General features: G+C 35.6%; 2 protein-coding genes across 5 annotated transcripts in view; one reads left to right on the top strand and one right to left on the bottom strand.

The window, feature by feature from the left end:
* Window positions 1-15194, top strand: part of CTNNA3 (catenin alpha 3) — a 1797739-nt gene that overhangs the window by 751353 nt on the left and 1031192 nt on the right. The gene's annotated exons all lie outside the window — the stretch shown is intronic.
* Window positions 1-15194, bottom strand: part of LRRTM3 (leucine rich repeat transmembrane neuronal 3) — a 166233-nt gene that overhangs the window by 147643 nt on the left and 3396 nt on the right. The window contains exon 3 of one of the 2 annotated variants that reach the window (XM_032312386.1): window positions 5550-5561. The exons of the other annotated variant lie outside the window; for it this stretch is intronic. The gene's annotated coding sequence lies outside the window, so the exon portion shown is untranslated. Of the gene's footprint in view, window positions 1-5549; window positions 5562-15194 lie in introns of those variants that run through there. 2 annotated transcript variants of the gene reach the window in all.

Raw genomic sequence — 15194 nt, 5'->3', positions numbered from 1 at the left:
AAGCAAATGAAACCAAGGATGGGGAAGGTAGACCAAAGGTAGTTGTTATAAAGCCCTGGACATTGGTATTTGTCTCAGATGTTTTTGACATTTTTAACAGGAGAGGGAAAGAAAGATGCGGGGCGAAGGGAATGGGGGTACATAGGGCAGGATCAGTTGCATGAAGAGCAAAGTATTTTAAAATAAAATTACTTGGAAGAAGTAGCCCTTTGCCCATGGGCTTTCATAGAAAGAATACTGTATGATGTAGCAAAATGACAATTTCAGTAATGTTCTAATAGTAAAAACAGCATTGAGTGATACAGATCTGTTTCTTAGAATCCTTCAATGTAAAAAAAGCTCCTAGCACAAGTCAATAAATGCAGCTATTGACCCCTGGAGAGTAATTGTAGAGTGACTGGACCTTTGTGTCACAGCACTGTCCTGGGGCAATACCTTGGAGCACTAATAATTCAGGCATTAACACCTTGGTATGAAGTAGTTTACCCATTTTTTTAAATGTTTTTATTTCAATTCCAGTTAGTTAATGTGCAGTGTAATAAGAGTTTCAGGTGTACAATTTAGTGATACAATACTTAATACAACTCCTGATGCCCATCACCCATACACTCCTTAATCCCTATACAACTGTTAGAGATGCGCAGGCTTTCCAGGAGCTGAAAGCCAGGAGCAGAGGGCTTTTCTGGGGGAGGATAATTCAGGTTGGAGAATCCAGCAGAAAACAAGGACCCCTGAACAAGATTACCTCAGTGTGTTTCTTAGAGCTGGCTTTGCCTATGGCCAGGTACTAAAGTGTAAAATAATTTAAGATCGCATTGTATTTACTGGTGCAACAACAACAAAAATTATTCACTAGCTATTACTGAGTCTCCTGTGCTGTCATGTATATAAGATAGGACATTCATCAAGGACTTCCCATAGCCATTCTTTGAATATGAAAAGGATTCTGTGTCTGTTGGTGGGGGAGGGTGGAGGCACAGAGATTAGAAAGTAGAGCTACAACTACAGTCAACAATGCGGATGCATCTCATGAAAGATAACCTTGAACCAGAAAGAAACAAGACTCAAGAGAGAGGACAGATCTTCTACTTATGATGGAATTACCTCCTGATAAGCCCATTGTAAACTGAAAACATTGTAAGTTGCAAAGGCATTTAATAAACCCATCCTACAGAACATCATAACTTAGCCTAGCCTACCTTAAAATGTGCTCAGAATACCACACTAAAGTGAAAAACAGAATGGGTGTCTGGGTACAGAATGGTTGTAATTATATTGGCTGTTTACCTGGCGATTGCATGTCTGACTGGGAGCTGCTGCTTGCTGCTCTCCGAGCATCACAGGAGAGTATCACACTGCATATTGTTAGCCCAGGAAAAGATCTGAATTTAAAATTTGAACTACAGCTTCTACAGAATGCATATCACTTTCGCACCCTAGTAAAGTAGAAAAATTTTAAGTCAAACCATCTTAAGTTGGGGACCGTCTGTACATACTTTATGATTCCATTTGTAGAAAGTGCCGAAACAGATGAAGCTACCCTATGATGTTAGGAGTAATAGTAGTGGTTATCTTGGAGATAGGGCTTGAGAGGGAGAACCAGAGGGGGCTTTTAGAGTACTGAATTCTTCTGTTTCTTGATCTGGGTACAGAGAACACAAACATGCCCAGTATCTGTTGAGCTGTACATTGACAATGAACTTCTCCCTGTGTATGATATATGTCAACAAAACATTTTTGTTTAAGTTAAAGAAATGTCTCCCACATATTAGAATATTGCTAACCCAGTATGCTTCTGCCATCCTTTCTCAACTTATCAGCATGTAGGAGAGAAATTAATTACTGTTTTCAAAGAATAAGTCTGTTATTAGATTTCAATTCCTTCCCTTGTCCACTTTCTCTCAGATTTACCCAACAGTTGTTTTTTTCCTCCTCTGCTCTACAGAGCTACAAAACTGCATTAAATATCTCTCTCTGAGGGTTTCTCAATTCTATGCTTAGTGTTACTTGGAAGCCAAAGTCAATACCGAAAATAAAAAAATGAAGAGGCTGGGGATCAAGGTCTAGATTGTCTTTTCAGGTGTTGTCTGGAAAAAAAAATCAGACTAGGAAAGAATGTCTTAAAGGTGTATCATGGAAAGATCCAGTATGTTGGAATGGTATAGTCAGTTTCTAATTTCAGACAGAGTGATTTCTCACATGTGTTAAAGTGTAAAAAAACATCTAATAAGATTTAACACTTCAAAGTCATTAACTAACTAATTAACTAATGAATCCACATAACAGTTCTATGAAGTTTGTGTTAAATATCTACCACTTCACAGATCTTGTGTCATTTAGAAACTCTTACAGCTCTTTCATCTCTGCTCTTTTTAAAGTCTTTAAAATGAACTAATTATTATCTCCAGTGAGAGGCATGTATCAAATTTCTCTCTCGAGAAGAGGAAATCCAGTGCTTTAAGAAATGACGACAAAATCAATCAAATAATTCAGTGGTCTTCCCGATGATATCACTCAAAATTTCAAGTATCCTTTAGCCTCTGTTATGTTTTGTTTGCCTTAAGGAAAAGCAAATCCTTTTCATTAAATGCCCGCATATAGTAGGTACTCAATAAATGTCCATTGGAATTTCTCTATTGTAACTCTGAATAAATTGCTTTGGATAATTCAGTCAGCATTTCACAGACTCAACTGGAAATTTTGAAAACATAAATATATTTTGTACCATTCTTTCAAACAACTAAATTCATTCCCACTAGAAATGAATTCAGTGCTAAGTTACATAGGTTGTTTTTATGTCTATAGGCCAATACTACAATAGTAATAGCATGTTTCCTTCACACTGAGTGTGTGTAGGGTTGGGGGGTGGTGATAAATCCATGTTTTGGGGAGAAAAAAAGAGAGATAAACATTAGAGAGGTTTAAAGAAAGATCTGGAAGATAATGAAGTCAGTTTTTTAAGTAATGTTTATGAAAAGCAAATGGTGCCAAATTGTTAGAAAAAGACAATACTAAGATCAGACTTTTTTCATGGTGCTGCTAAACAAAATTATTATACAATAGTTAATACAGCAGTTCCATTAATGGGTTTCCAGATTTCTGATAAATACTTTTCAGGTTGATTTAATTGTTGATTAATTAAGCTCCAGAGATATTGAGTCATTTTCTATAGATGGCAGATTTGGTGGTATAAATGGTTAATGTGTGAGCTTTCACTTGACCCCATCATGGAAACATGCTGTATGTTTGTGAAAACACCTAGTGAGAGAGGGGTCCAAAACTTCTACTGAACACCTGCCATGTCCGCAGAGATACGTTATCTCAATTTATCCTCAAAGTTGCCCTGGGATGTAAAGTACTGTTCCCATTTTATAGATAAGGAAACCGATGCCATATCATACTGCTAGTCTAACTAATCCGAAGTCTATCATCTCTCCCCTAGCCCAGGAAATAAGAGCAGTCTTCCATAAACAGATTTAATCTGAATACCTGCAGGTCCCATCCATCTTAAACGGGTTTTGTAGGTACTCATCTGTGCACATTGATGTCCTGATTTAATAAAAACTTAGGTATAAGAATCTCTTCTGTTTTTTTTTTTTTTTCCTTTTTCTGCCCCCCTTTTAAGCGACTCTCAGCTCATGCAGCTTGAATTCTGGCTGGCACGGGCAGTGCGGTCAAGGCTGCAGCTGTTAGCGTCCCCTCCTCCCATGCTCATCATGAGTTCTGCAAATGAGCCCTGCAGACTGATACTGCGTTCTGCAGTTTATTTGACAAATAGCTTTTGTGGCCTTTGATTTTTCATATCACTCATAAATTCTGGCAACAGACTGGTTGTTTGTCAGATTCAAATTTCACACATTTGGAAGGAAAGAGTTGAAGATTTCTGCATTGAGAGAGGACTCTACCCTTAAGATTTATTTGTAAATTTCACTTAAAACTACTTTGAGAGGAACCTGGGATATTCCCCTGGCCCGCCCTAGCTGCAAATTATTTCTATCCTTGTGCCATAAATCTCGATAATACGTCTTTTAAAATGTGCCTGAGAAATGTATTTCATGTTTATAGCGCTGGATTTTAGTGAGTCAAATTGTGTTTGGGCAGTATGTTTGCCTCTTCACGTTCTGTGTGACACTGGAGTAAAATGGAGACTTCGGTCATTCAGCTGCAGGCTCTAAGAAAGCCTGTTGTAACTGTGCATTTTAATTAACCGAATCAGCTGAGGAAATGTTGTCTCTCTACTGTGGTGTAGCTGTCTGCCTTGTAAACTACCTCCCTGGATAAACAGAGGACTTCTATTTCTTAAACTGCCTTTCCCCCATGGTCTTTAAGAGTGTTGGGCTTTTTCTTTTTTCTTAAATTACAGGTGGAGAAGGTTTAATTAACTCTAAAATGATTCTCTAGCAAACCCAGTTGTATTTTTTTTTACAACACTTTGAGCTACAATATAGTTACCACAGTATGTGCGCTGTTGTTGGAGCACACATTTATAAACCTAAATCTGTTTTGTTATATTACCAGAGATGGCATCTGCAATTGGGTACAGTTGAAATACAAATTGAAGATCAAATAGGTTTTTTTTTTTTTTAAACTAATCAGTGGGCTACTGTGAGCTGAGCCAACAAAATGGGAATAATTTAACCATTGATTATTTCTACACAACACACTGCTGGATGTTAAAGCTGAGTTGAATATGAGAAGATAGTCATAGTTCAAAGAGTTATGTGCAAATTTGACCTCTGGAAATATAATTTGTGAGCCTGGTATTGAAAACTGCTGAATACATCCTACTGGAAACTTCTTCCCTGAATAATTGGTTATAGGTTAGTTAAGCACTGGGTTCCTTTCATTCTGCTGTCACTCTATGCAGAATTTTGTGAATCTAAACTAGATTAGTGCTAATTTCACAACAGTGGCTTTTCATCTTTTCAAATTCTGTGTCAGGGAGCCCAGGACCCTCTACCTGAGCTAAACCAAGCAGATTCCAGTCCTGAAAATTAAAAATAAAAACAAAATGCAACCACTTCATTGTCCTCTATAATAAGAATGGGAACAAAAAAAAATTCGTTTTAAAATGTAAGCAACCACTGAATACATAACTTAAGCAAGAAGGATATCCATTCAAGAGAAAACAATGATGTAATATTTGTCAGCGAAACCCCAGAATGGATAACTAAGAGAAGGACTAAGAAATTCAGTACTTGCAAGATCATTAAAAGTATGATTAAATTACTTTGGGATTTCAAATGGAAGGTGAGAAAATGGACTGCACGGTTCTCAAAAACCCTCATAGCAACAAGTTTTTATGATTGAATGAAGATTTAATTTCAATTCTCTTTAACATACATCCCAAAAACGGATCAGCTGCATTAATGGCAGAGATTCCTATGGTCCAGAGTCTGAACAAGACCTCACATGAAAAGGAATATTTGGAAGTTCTACAAATCTGCACTGCCTTACGAATCAGAATTAAAACGTGACTTAAAAACATATTAGGAAGGAATGTCATTACTATTTCTGTAATTAAGCTACTATTTACAAAATTACAGTTCTTCATTTATAAACTAAACAAAGTGTTGAATAAAAATCAATTTTTTACTCCCCTTTAAATTAAATTATTAGACTGTGTCATTTTAATTACTGCTTTTCTAAGAGATAAAAATCACTGGTATTTTCCTTTTAACCCAGTCAGAAGGTACATATTTAAATAGTAGAGAAACATATAAACATTGAGTAGAGGGAAAAATTGAAAGAAATTTCAGTTTTAAGATGAGAGAAATGAAATTCAGTGAAAAGGAAGAAGAAGATGAACAGAAAGGAGGGGAGCAAAGACCTAGCAAAGGGCAGATGCCTCAGTCCTATGTGATCAAATCTGCCCTCTGCATAATCAGTGTTTAAGAGATTAAAACAAAACAAAACAAAAAAAAGACAAGCATCACTAATTCTCAACTTCTGAGTATTTGATTTGAAGCCTCCAGTAGAATAGTTACTTTGAAAATGTGCAAAGTCAGAAAGCCAAAGACCTCTGACCTCCTCTCTGTGATAGTGTAGGGTGGCCCTTTGTTTGGTGAGAGAGGAGAGGCCTTGGAATGTATTTAAGGCAGAAGCTTTGTGGAACTGTGGACAGGATGAACAGACAACCAAACTAAAGAGAAAAAAGCCTTTCTCAAGAGGCAGTGGACAAAGAGAGGTCACAAATATATGGCCTTTACAATAAAATTTGACTACCCAGCCTCCGCTAAAACGAAGATGTATTCATATATAGAATCCAAAATTCTTTCTTTGTCCCAAAATATTTTTTAGCTCTTAGTCACTTAAACATACCACCTAAATTGTTCATATCCTTATAACTCTCAAAGGAAAATCATTGGTAGATTATTAAGTCAGAACATGGAGTTTAAGTCAGAACATGATTCTTAAAGACTATACTTATATAAGTATAATTTTTGAAGCCAGTTAAATGATACATGAGAAAACTGAATATGAAAATGTATATACTAAATTAAAACACAAAATATATATGTAGACCATATAAATAAATATGAGGTTGGCAATAACCTTATCATAATTACTAGAAAATCAATTCAATAGACATCTATCATGAATAAATGACTGTTCCAATCATGACTGGTAGGAGAAAGAGGATTAAAAAAAATAGTTCATTTCCTCAAAAAGGGTATACAGACACATCAATAACTCTAACACAAGACAACTGGTGATGTAGTCTCTAATAGGGATACAAAATACCATGGTAAACAGGGAAGGGCAAGATTAAGAAGACTTCTAAAATGAGTGGGATTTGAATTGGATCTATTGTAGAAAGGCTCAGAGATTGACAGGAGGACTAAGAAGGGAGGAAAATCATTCCTCACCAAGGAAACAGTCTGAGCAAAAGCACAGAGGTAAGAAAGCACATGCTACTTACAAAACTTGGCCAGTGCTAAAGCATGGGAAATGAAATGGAAATAAAGGTAGAGAGGCATTTGGGCGTTGCTGGGAGATTTAGGATATTGGTTTTATATACCACATTACTCTGTGGTATTAACCAGGTGCTTAGATGCCCCTGAGCAATTTAGATACTAACTCTTGAAAGTTTGCCAGGTATCTCTTATTCCACATAGATAGTGGGATGCAACTGTTAAAGCATACTAGGGTGCTGAACTTCTTAGCAGAGTTAATGAAGGGAAAGAGGAGGTTACTATTACGTGCCACACTTGGTACCGAGTGATTTTACTTATGTCATCTCATTTAATCAAGTAGGTTCTTTATGAGTATTAAATTAAATAACACACAGTGTGCCAAAATAGAGTACATAAAAGTATTCAAGAGCTGCTGATTCTTTCCCTCTTGCAATAATCAGGTGATGATTATATTGTCTTACACTTTTTTTGGTAAGATGAGGAAGCTAAGACTCAAAATTTTGCAGTTATTAAGTCTCAGAACCAGAATCCAGACGAGTTTTTCTTGGATCTATCACCCAAGTTCTTTCTAGTATATCATATTGTTTGTCAGTGGAGAAATACTCCGCCTGTGTATAATGGAAGTTTATTAAAGATATTTCTCAAATTACAGTTTACTGAATGAAACCTGGATTATTTGCTCTACCTTGGTTTTTGGTAAGGCCTAACCTCATGTTTTAGAAAAATACAAAAGTATCTATATAGGATAATTTTACAGGTGTTGCTAAAAAGCCTTTTGCCCCCAGAAGTACTTTCCCCAACCCTGCTGGTTATGGCTGAACTTACATATGACTCTCTCACATTTAGCTAAAGGTTTCTATCCCTATTTAAATGTAAGTGCCCTCAGAAGGGACAGTAATACTGGTCTAGATCTAAGAATAGATATTTGTTAAGGAATAGGAGCTGAAAGAGCCTTAGGTACCATCGGATGGAGGAGTTAGTTGTGGTGTGGATAGTCCTTCTAAATGGAGGCAAAGCATGGGAGTGGGAGACTTGGAAGACAGAAGACAGATACCCTAGACTTGACTAGATTGTACTGTAGGGTCGGATTCAGTCCGTTTGTCTGATTGATCCAACCATAAAACTGGTAAGTTACTCTGTGACTTTCTCATTAGATCAAAATTTGAGTGGGTACTCTAGAAAAGCAGGCAAAGTGGTACACTTGGATTGGAAAAGATCTGTAGGCAGAAAACCAAACCAAACCCAGCAACCAAAAAACAAACAAAAGAAACCTCTCTGCTGGAAATGGAAAAGTGGAAGGAGTGTGAAGCTTAAATTTAAGAATATGATGGTAAACTTGGAGAGTAAATCAGATGTCATGAAAGCAAAATACATTTATGATTATTTTAAAGATAAAGCAAGATATAAGATGAGCTTTGGGCACTTTTGTTTTGTTTTGTCTTATTTTGTTTTTTTTTTTTTAACCTAACTTGACCTTTTCTCTTTAATTTACAGCTACCCTAATGCTTTTGCTTTTTAGTGTAAACTAATAAAGACCCCATACCTCTCTGTGTGTTAGACCATAAAACAACCAAAGTGAAGCCCGTAAAAATATATGTAAATTTTTACATTTTACTACTCTATCCTCCCTGTAAAAGTCCATAGGATTAAGTGCGTGCTGCCTTTTAATGGCATGAGATGGGCTGGAAGGGTGACATGGACTGGAAGAATATGTTGCTGGCAGATTAGAATTTAGCTAGCAGAGGGATAGCCTAATGGTAAATCACTGGGTATCATTTCCAAAGAGGAACTGGAGATATATAATTTGGCTTGAGAAGCGTGTGTAGGTGGAGTATGAATTATTTTAGGGCAGTCCTTTAAAGAAGGGACAAGATACAGGATTAATGGATAAAAATTTTAAGGAAAACAAAATCAATCTAAGAATTCTTCCTATATTAAAAACAAATAAAAAACCCTACATACCCACTTCCGGCACACAAGGACTTAATTACACAAACGTACACAGACTTTGTAATGAAACATGAATTATAGGATGGATATGAATTTCCTTTCTAAGCATCTACAACATGCCTAACTTGGTAGAGAACACCATATGCTTATGTAATATGGCCTTTATTTACAGATCTGTAATTATTCTAATTTAGCCATCATTCAGTGATGTTACCTAACCTTCCATTGGATAAATGGCAGTACTAAATAGTTTTGACTTTTCACTTTAAAATTTTGTGTAAATTGTGCAAAGCCCCTTTTGTAGATCAATGAGTACAAGCCAACACTGATCCTAAAGTGAGGTGTTAGTTTTAAACTCCTTAGAGGGTTTTCACTGTTGTGATCTTATCACAGGTATAACAGATATTTTAAAGTTACTCCACTACTTCAGCCTCAACATGATACTCTACAAGTTTCCTTTAAATATTTTTGTGAGATTCTGGTTGATTGCTTCATATGGAGAGGCATAAACATATTCCTTCTTTCAGAATGTATAACAGGTCAATATTATTGATAAGAAGCAGTTTTTTGCTATGTGTAGGGACCACCCAGTAAAAGCCATGAAGTCCACCTGATAGTATAGCCTCACTATACTGTAGCCTTACTGTCTACGGACATTTTCTTTTTACCCCCACCTACCTCATTAAAAACTTTGAGCCCCAAGAGGGCTGAATAAGGATTTATATTTAATTGAAGTCCTTTGCTCTTTAGTGACAACATATATTTTACACCCTGGATTGATGTATTTAGTATGATGAAGATTGAACAGAAATTACCTTTGCTTAAATGTAATAACTGCCTTATTGTTTTATGTGTGAAGCCCCCCAAATTTGCATTTTACCCCTGAGAAGACTAAATTCTGATTCTTGGTATGAGTGTTTTTAATTGGTGAAATGTAGTTGGACACTCCCAAATCTAAAGTCCTATATTTTGTTTACTAGGAGTTGATTAAGAGGAAAATAGTAGACTTTAATACTTTGCCAACCTGCTATTCAACTAGATTTCTTCCTTTTTCTGTTGAAAATCAGAGATACTGGAGAGGTGATTTATAGGCTGGAGAGGGCCAGCCAGACTTAAGTTTTGTTTTACAGTCTTTTTTTTTTTTTTTAATTAGAGATAGACCACTCTTCTGAGTGAGATGACCAACTTGTTTTGGCTTATATGAGAAAAGACTATCTTTGGTGATATAAAACAATTTTTCCATGTGTGTAAAGTAGGGAATAACAACTTAAGGGTAGGAGAAAGGTATAAAGGAAATTCCTTCTTGGGGAGTGGGGAGTGGGAGCCCCTGAAAAATAAAAATATGAGAATTGTCAAGAAAGTTATCGATTTTCATTACATTTGCTGGATAGGGAAATATAGAAGCTCTTTTACTCTTTCTTCAATAAGAGGGATTATTATTGAATATGGGGTTTTGTCTTTAGAAGTTACAGTTGTGAAATAGGTTGCATCTGCTTGGTCTTACTCTGTGACTCAGAGAGTCTGTGTTTCTGAAATTCTTCTTATGTTCTGAAATTCTTCTCTCATGTTCATGAGACCTAACTCAAGAACCTCCACCAATGATCCTATGAAGGTAAAGCAAGCATAAAATTCACAAATAATTTTTTCCTCTGAAGAACAACCATCTTCTCTCTGTTCTTCAGAGATTTTACAGAAACTTAGATATCAAAGATGAACCATTTTTCTACTTGAATTATAAGAATTTTGGAAATACGTGTACATCCAGTGGAGAGAGATTTGTGATATTTGTGACTACATTGTTTATTTATTTATTTATTTATTTATTTTGCTGAAAGACCAACAAAGACTAGTATTTCATTTGCTTAAATGATTAGGTTGTTACTTATTAAAAAAGCCTTTGTATTTTTATGCCTTTTTTAATCCAGTGATTTTCAATGACAATAATTGATAAAGTCAATATCAGGTTTTTTTGTAGGAAGAGATTTTAGGGTCTTTCTTTGGGGAAAAAAAAGAAACAAAATAGATGTTATATGATTGTTACGTGGAATGTATGCTAATCCCACTATAACATGTTATGAGCAATTACTTTTTTTATGCAATAATGATGTCATCTCACCATAAATGTTATATGTAAGTATAAAGACAACAAATGCTCAAAATATTGATACTAGAAAGGAGATCAACAATTAACCTATGCTTATTGAAAGTCCTTTCTATAAAGACCTGATTTGGGACACAATTAGGATTTTTATTTACTTTGATAAGCTTTTGCTTTTGTATTCTCTGGTTGGTATCTTTATGTCTATTGCGCATTTATGTATATTAATCATTACTGATAAACTCAGACTCTGATAACATGGGGTAGAAGAAACTGTGTTTTTATGGAAAGTAAAGGTCAAAAACAATTTAAGTTCTAGACTCACTGCCAAGTCTCAGAATTTGTATTAACGTAAAATTGATTTGGTCTTCTGTAATATAGAGGTTAGTGATGTCTTTGACCCAGGCCAGACACAGAGCACCAGTAGATGAGTATCTCACTAAATGCCCTTTGAAAAGAATAGGTTTTTGCTATTTGAGAATTAACAAAGTATTTCTCAAATTTTGTTCTTCCAATAACCATATAAAATATAATACATGCCCATTTTACAGATGGGGAACTTCAAGTTCAGAAAAGCTAAGAAACTGACCTGAAATCATTAGATCAGAAAATGTCAAAGAAACTTGAATCTAAGGCACATACTCTACCATCCATGACTGTGATACTTTCCTCAAATAAAAAAGAACTGTAAACTATGTTTATATAGGTTTTCTCTGTAGTATTTCTATTTTATTCTACACAACTATACAAAAGTCACCAATGATTTTGGAGACTAAGCAAAATTTGGGTCCAATTCTGTTAGCTATTATAATCAGATTAGATGAACTCACTTTCACCTATGTATTTTTTTTATTAGTTTTCAAGAGTCATTTAATAAAGCTATTTAACTTCCATCACTTCTGTTTCTCTTACATTTATAATTCACATTTATTGATATTATTGTTCATATTTCTTCTTAGTGTGTCTGATTTTTACTGTAGGTAGTTAAGAGAGTACAAGTATCCCAAAACTCCATGGGTTTGCTACAGATCCAGACACCAATGAGAATCCAGGGAAAAGAGAATAGAAGAAAAACACAGTTTCTGAATTTTTTCACTTCTCATGGCTCAATTCTCATTTGTCGTATCTGAAACTCATTTTGTCTTAGGCTTCATGGCTGGATGCTTGTTTCTGATGCTAGTCTAATCCACATGTTAAATAAACTATTTAAGTTCTCTTCTTGGTAAATGTCAAGGGAAGAGAGGATATTTCATGCACCTACAACATCCTAAAATCCCTTGCCAGATCTATGAATCTGACTCTGCATTATCCTTCCCCAGAAGGAGAGCATAATTTCATTATCCATGAATCATCACCTCTTAGACTGTAACATCATTGTCAGAGAACCTAATAGAACCAGTGTTCAGCGGCTGGGAAGGGGGGGGGCGGTTGGGGAGAGCACTGGGGCAAAGCACAGGTCACTGGCATGATCATGATACTGCAGGCTCCTAGAGTGGAGGAGGAGGCCTCCATCACCTGATAGCTCAGACATTCCTACTGACTGGTAAATAACCGATGCTAATTCTTTCAATATTAATGTTGAAATCTGTCTTCCCCAATTGAAATTATATTTTGGAACATTGCCTATGGAAAATACTAACCCATTTAATGAAAACTTGAGAATATATGGCAGATATAACATTGATGAGTATAAATACTTTGACGTATTTCTTATCTATCCTTACTACATAATCACTTGCTCTTCATCCATGGACACTTATTTCTAGCTCCCAGTGTCATTTCTATAGCCTCTCTCTGGGCTAATTACAGAATAAGTCCATATGCAAAATAGAACTTTAAAAAATCATACTATAACTATATTTCTGAGGGAGATGAATGAAATAAAATCCAAGTCTGATTCACAGATCGAAAAATACATGTTGTAAATCATGTTTACATAAGGATTCAGAATTAGAAAAACTGAAGACGGGCATGAATCGCTGCGGTTAGTCTAACCAGCCACTGGAGGTCACTGCTGCTCCACAGAAATACAGTTTATTGCCGGTCGACTTAGATAGTTGACTCACCAAATCATGTAAAAAATGGTTTAAATCCTTTGAAAAAATGTAATGTCAACATTCTTGGAAAATATAAACTCATTTAAAAGGAATATATCTTGCGTAAGTATTGCTTAGAAGACTGTGGCACTGGTACTATTAAAGCCGAGCTGCAGTAGCACTATGTGTACTGGGGCTCATAAAAATGGGGGGAAAAAACACCCATGCAGTTCAGTGACTAAACTGCGTTTCTTCTCTCTCTGGTAAAGCATCCCAAGTAATGACTGAATCCATTCTGCATCGACGTATCTGTGTTGTATAGTTCAAGAGGCCAGGCGGTTTATTTAACTGTTGTCACCTTTGAGGGAAGTCAGATACTTCATGTAAATTTGGAATAGAAAAATGGGATACCAGTGATATGTCTTTAATATGCTATGAGTTGGAAATACTTAATGAAAACAGACTTGCAGTATGTAGTCCAGAAAGTGCTATGGGGGTGGGGGTGAAGACAACAACTTTTGAACAGGAGAGCACTGACCAGGTGGCTCTGTCAAATTTATGATGGTGAACTAGTTATTGTCTAACCTAACAAGAGTTCTATATTTATGATCAGAAGATCCTAAGAAATAGAGAAGCTTCATTCCCAAAGTGGGGGAGGGGGGCTAAATAAAAAATTTCATGTCCTGAATCAAAATAATTTTTATAATCTAAGGAATTTTATTTTAGTTCTATTATTACATTCATAAGTAAGGTTAAGCACTAAAAAATGACCGGCCTTCAAAATGTTGGTCATTCATTTAATCTTACACACAAAGTGGCTTTGAATTTTAGAAACACTTTCAATACAACAAACCTATTTTATATATGCTGCTAGGATCACAACAGTGAGAACTGTAAGAATTCAAAAATATAAGTATAGATATGTCTTGCCTAAGTTTATTTGGTATCCATGACAAATGAAGCAGAAGGTCAAGTCAAAGAATAGAAATGGGCTTTTTCACTTTAACACTGCATTTAATTAATACAATCATCTTCAGTACAGATAAAAATGAGGCTGATCAAAGAAATTTTCTTTTTGAGATGGAATATATATTTACTGACATTTTATGAAAAATGAAAAATTACAACTTCAGTGAAAAACATCACAGTAGGCTCAGTCATCCAGTTACAGTACTGTAAGGAAGTATCTGCATTATTAATCAATTGGGAATCTGTGACTATTTACCATTAATAAATATACATTCAACAATTATTCATGGGTCGATATATCATAGTTAGGATGCTTTTCTGCATCTCTTTTAAGATTTAATCAAAATCAAAGTACCTTGAGAAATCCACTTGAAATGTCCCCTTCCCTTTATTGCTTATAAAAGTATGATCTTTTAAAAAATCTGGCTTCCTTGCGATTATATTTCATGGGAACTTATCTAGATTTTTCCTCTCAGCATATGAAAAGCCTTCAAACTATATAAAAATGCTGGTTAAAAAAAAATAGCCATTCACTTTTTCTTTTTTGCTGCAGTGATTTTGTTTTGAAAGAACAGGGATGTGGTTAAAGATGTGGGGCTTGGCAAGCCAAATTAAATGAAAAAGACTCAATGTTTCAATTCCTGATTTTTGCTCCTGCAACAGGATTGTTCATTTTGGAGGATGAGAGGGGATACAATAGAGACCACAGACATTTTCTAAAATCTTAATGAAGTGTGGTCAAAGTTACTTAAATACAGAGGGTCTGATTTGTGCTGCAGTCAATAAACTTTCACCTACGACATAAAAACATGCATGCAGCTTGCAGATTGCCAACAGGGTCTGTACAGAATCATACTGATGGATGAGTTCCCAGTGCAGATGAACATAGGGACACTGTAACGTCAGCAGTAGAAAAGCAAAGGACAACTGCCATAGTTTGGTCTTTTTTTTCCTCTAAGATGTATTTTAGACATTTATTAAGATGTTATCAAAATCATTCTTTTCAATGAAGCTTTTGGTGGCAAGCATGTCTTGGAATGTGTTCTTTATGCCTCTGAATGAAGTGTCAGTCATTAGGGGACTAGCGTGTGCAGGGCACATAATGGAACACAACAGGACAACCAGACAAATCCCAGACAGAAAAACAGACAGAGCTAAAGATTTCACTCACTAGATTAAAGTCCTTGAAAGAGCTGGAAAGAAATTCTGGTAAGCTCCCAACCA

This window comes from Mustela erminea, chromosome 14 (genome assembly GCF_009829155.1).
Source record: "Mustela erminea isolate mMusErm1 chromosome 14, mMusErm1.Pri, whole genome shotgun sequence".
Classification (NCBI taxonomy): Eukaryota; Metazoa; Chordata; class Mammalia; order Carnivora; family Mustelidae; genus Mustela; species Mustela erminea.
The sequence above is the reverse complement of the archived record's forward strand: the minus strand, read 5'-3'. Positions and strand labels throughout refer to the sequence as shown.